At 47.6% G+C, this 5,024-nt stretch overlaps 1 pseudogene; it reads left to right on the top strand.

The window, feature by feature from the left end:
* Positions 1–1,131: 1,131 nt before the first annotated feature.
* On the top strand, positions 1,132–4,784 carry LOC149125302 (uncharacterized; annotated as a pseudogene).
* The last annotated feature ends 240 nt before the right edge of the window (positions 4,785–5,024 follow it).

The following is a 5,024-nucleotide window of genomic DNA, read 5'->3' as shown; positions in this document are numbered from 1 at the left end:
AATTACAAATATAGACAGACATAACATTATAGCCAGTAACTATTGAACAGTTATAGAAATAGCATATTCTGGTCCATAAACAAGTTTCAACAAATATTAAAGAAGAGAAATCATTTGGAGCCTATATTCTGGACACTGTATATTAAGTTAGAAATTAATAACAAAACTAGAAAATTTTCATTATTAGAAATTAATAAATTACAATTCAGGGTAATTATGGAACTAAGAAGAAGCACAGCAAAATTTCAAGATAATTTAAACTGAATATTAAAATCACATAGCAAAATTTCTTGACTATAGCTAAAGCTGTGGTATGAATGCATTTATAATTTTAAAGAACAAAGAATAACACCCATTTTTCTTAGTAGCCATCTTAAATTAATACAAGAAAAGAATAAATTAAGTCCAAGAAAAAGCAAGAGATAATAAAGGTAAGACATTAATGAAGTAGAAATATAAATGACAAAAGTTTCTTTTAAGATTGATAAAACTTAGTTAAATTTATTGGCATGACTGATTACAAAAAAAAAAAAGGATGGAAAGAAAATATTACCACTTGCAAAAATAAAAAGATACTACAACAAATCCTATAGACATTAAAAATATAATAAGACAATATTTCATCCAATTTGGAAAAGTTAGACATTCCTAGAAAAAAAATTACTAAAGCAGACAGAAGAAAATCTAAGAAGTTTTAAATGTACTAAAATATTTGAGTCTGTAAAAAACTCCAGGCTCAATTGTCATCAGCCGCCGCAGCATCACTTCACACAAAGGACCTTAACCCGCCGAGCAGCTCCGCCACCTCCGCGTCGTCCTCCGGCGACAGCAGCCCCGACAGCGCGGCTCGGGCGCGGCGGCGCGGAACCTATCGCTCCCTGCAGCCGAGGTGGCGGCAGCGGCTTTTTTTCTTAAATTTTTTTTTTCGTCTCCCCTTATACCTCTTCACCTTTCTGTGGTTCCACCCACTTCTTCCCCACCTCCTCCCATAAACAACTTTCCTACCCCCCCAATAAATAAATAAAAGGAGGAGGGTAGGAGAGGGGGAAGGAGGAGAAGTAAAGGGAGGCAGCGCCAGAGAGCGAGGCAGAGTCCGACCCGACAGCCGGCAGCCTGACCACACCTCACACCATGAGATGGCGACGCGCCCCGCGCCGCTCCTGGAGTCCGAACCCCACCGCCCGCTCGCCGCTGCTGCTGCTGCTGGGGACCGCGGCCCTGGCGCCGGGGGCGGCGGCCGGCGACCACTCGGCTCCCGCGGGGGCTCGGTGTGCTACTCTTCCCCGCTCAGCGCGGGCTCCGTGCAGGAGCCGGCTCAGCGCGCCGCCGCGGTGATCCAGGGAAAGGTGCGCCCGCCGCGGCGGCAGCAGGGGGCGCTCGACAGGAACGCGGCGGCGGCGGCCGGCGAGGCAGGGGCGTGGGGCGGCGAGCACCAGCCGCCAGCCGCCGACCCGGGGTGCTGGGGCTGCCCGCGGAGGACCCGCTGTCCGCCGCCCACGGGACCCTGCCCTCCCGGCCCACGACCCCGGCGCCCCGCCCCGGCGAGCCTGCGGAGGAGGAGGCGCCCTGTCTGGTGAAGTTGCACCAGGTGTGGGCGGTGACAGCCGGGGCTTGAAGAAGGACTCTGCTCACGGTGCGCCTGGGGACCTGGGGCCGCCGGGCTTCCCCGTCCTGCGGGAGGCTCAAGGAGGACAGCAGGTACATCTTCTTCATGGAGCCGGAGACCGACAGCAGCAGCAGCAGCCGCGCGCCGGCCGCCTTCCGAGCCTCTTCCAGAACCTCAAGAAAGGGGTCGGCCGGGTGCTGTGCAAGCGGTGTGGTAAGTTGCTGGCGCCCGGGCGCGTGCTCCGCGGGCGAGGGGCGCGCGGGGCTTCCACGGCGGCGGGACGGAGGCGGCCCCGTTTCAAGGGAGGCTTCGCGGCTCCCACGCTTCCTGGCCGCGTCTTGGGCTCTGCTGCCGGTGCAAAGCCCAAGTTTGCGCCTCGGTTGGGGCGGCCTGAAGCTTTTTTAAATTTAGCTTTTTGGGGGTTGCTTCACTGCGTGGTCCCGAAACGTGTCGGTGGCTTTCTCCGCGTGTGGTTGCTTGAAGTTGGCTGTGGCGAGGAGGCGCTGGTGCTGGGCCGCCCCGTGGGGGCTTTTTCCTGGGAAGGAGGACGGGTTGGACAGGACTGGGCCTCGGCTCCCCGAGTGTGGAGATGGTCGCGGCTTGGTGCGTGTGGAGAGTGGGCTGGCGGGAGTTTGTGGGGGACTCCATGTCCCGCAGATGGGTGCAGTCTGCACCTTGTGAGTCTCTCTGGGTGTGAGAACGCTAAAGTCTCATTGAACAAAATTACGGAGTGGCGCGTGGAAGGCCCTGGAGAAGGACTTTGGAAGATAAGCGTCGCAGCTGGTTTCCCACACCTTTTCCCGTTAGGCCATTGAAGCTTGCTTGCTCCAGGGGTGCCTGGTAGGATCAGGTTGGCGAATTCGGCTGAAAAATTTCACTACCCTTCTAAGGAGGCATTTCGTTTATGCCATTCGTAAAATAATGTCTGTGACCTAAAACATCTGTATAACTTACTGATAACCTGCTATGTGTTAGTGATTACATGATATTCTTCGCAAACCACAGATTCACATGATTACACATCTCCAATTCTAATACACCTAGTAGCATTCTCCCTCTGTCTTTATGCATCTACTAGATGGTTGGGTTAATTGAATTTTCACAAAACTCAGCACCAGGCCATGCTCTGTCTGCCTATAATACAGAGTGTGTCAGATCTTCTCAATTTGTATCCGGTGATGGCCAATTATTTAAGTTTCGGTCGACATTTGGGGGGGCTTTTGTCCTGCTGTTAATTAATACCTAATGATTTGGCTTTTATGAGAGGAAAGAGCATTGTTCACTTGCGGTTCCTTTTTTTAGCAATGGACTTGGTGTGCCAGAGACCTGTTAAGACTGCACCACTCTGTGGCAGAAGCTGTTCAGAGAGCGGTGCTGAAGCAGCTGAGTGACGCTGGGACTCCCTGAGACTGGCTGACAGGTGTCACTGGGGAACATGGCAAGCACTCTGCTGGGAGCTCTCTTACTAGGGAACACAGAAGCTCAGCAGTGTTGTACTGCAGCATATGTTATTCTGTTACAGAAGCCAAAACAAAACCTTTTAAGCCACATCCTGTCCAGTTTTCACATGTTTGATATGTAATTGGGGAAGGATGTTTGCCTTTACCCCAAACTGAATGGGTTTTGGTGGGAAGCTAACATCAAGAGGATTAGGTTTGCAGGGATGCCTGGAATTGGGGTGCATTGCTAGGGTAGCAATGGGGTGGTTATACCTTTTAACTAGAAATACATGTCAGACTTCAAGGGTAAAGTTCCTAACAGCATCAAGAGGATGTTTGGACGTGTAAAATGCATGGTCCGGAAGAAGAATAATGTATTTTTATGTTTCTTTGGGGGTGAGGGGGAAGCTTTACTGTAGGTAGTATGGTTTGGCCCTTTTGTTTCCAGTCAAAACAAGTACATAGTTGTAACTTGTGGCATGTCAAAGAGGGTTGGTCTATAATGAACTGGAAATCTCCCTACATGACATTGGGTAGATGTAGAAATCAGAGTTCCTGCTCTGGGTTTGTGTGACTAAGTGTGTGCTTGGTGATTTTCGTGTTACGTAACAAAGTAGGATATTGCATGGAATCAATAGATAGAGCTAAGGAGTGAGAGAAGTCGTCCTGAAAGTTTCTCTTGAATTTCCATCAACAGAGTCTTTACCATGGTGTCCGAGGGTGAAAGTAAATGGTACAAGCTATTTTACATAAAGTAAAGTTAGTAAATCTGTAGTTGGAATACTGGATGTAAAATTGTGAGTGTGTGTATTGGGAAACTTGACAATTCGTCCAGCATTTCAGGCATGGAAAGCCAAGTGGAAAAAGAAGAGAGAGAGAGAGCCTATATGAAGAATCTCTGTGAGACACCAGTGCAAATAAGGGGTCATTAAAGAAGGATGTAATATTCTCTGAAAGCAGGAGAGAACTTCCACTTTGCTCATGGCCCTGATTAAATACAGATGGAGTTTGTGGACTCAGAAAGCTTCCATAGCCTTGGCAACTCATGGCAAAAGCCTTTGGTAATCACTGATGTCATAAATAAGAGTGTTAATTGTTAAATCAACAACAGGAATCACTGTGTACTGACTCCCCATGTAGGACTTCTGTTCTTAATGAGCTGTACTATTTAATTACCTGCAAAATTTGTTCTCAAACAGTATTTTGTGTGTGGGTGTGTGTGCTAATTGTTGAAATCTTTACTTAGTATGCCTTTTGTATATAAAGTTAATTAAAAATGAATCTTAATGAAGAATGGGATGGGAGAGGGAGAAGGAGGTGGGAGAAGAGTGGGGGTGGGAGGGCAAGTACAGGGGGAGGAATCTCCACATTCCTAAAGTCGTACCTATGAAATTTGCATTCATTAAAGTTTTCTTTAAAAGCTGAGGGAGAACATTATAAGAAGATGATGAGTAGAAAGCTCTAGGAATCTCTCAACCTAGAAAACAAATGCTTCAAATACTTAAAATTCTATACTCTGTTAAGTGTTTGCAAATATGGTGAAATGGTTGGACGGTACATTGTGCTTAATTTCAGCTTTCAGTGCAGGAACAGCCACAAATTCCCCATCCCCCACTGTCAGCTCCTTGGCAGCAGCTGTGCTCATGCTCTTGGAGCAGCTTGCAGGAAGCATTCAGGAAATGCCTGGACAAAACCATGCCTTGTCCTTCAACTACCAGGATCTGTGCTGTGATCACTGAGTGCTACTTCTGGCCAAGAAATATCTTCAAAAATTGGAAGGCATTTTTCTTGCACCTACCCCCATTGTGCTAAGTCCCCCCCCCCTCTACAGCAGAAATATCCAGTAAAGTTAAAAGGACAACATATTTTTTCTCCATTGTTCTCATTTTCCTTTCTGTGAGCCATGCTTTAAAGGAGATTAGAATATTGAAAAACAACTGCTTACATGGGGAAAATGTGAAAGTGATTGCATGATCAAA

Source organism: Oryctolagus cuniculus, chromosome 7, assembly GCF_051225735.1.
Source record: "Oryctolagus cuniculus isolate XC-2025 breed Fujian yellow rabbit chromosome 7, ASM5122573v1, whole genome shotgun sequence".
NCBI lineage: Eukaryota > Metazoa > Chordata > Mammalia > Lagomorpha > Leporidae > Oryctolagus > Oryctolagus cuniculus.
This window is presented reverse-complemented; position numbering and strand designations above follow the sequence as displayed.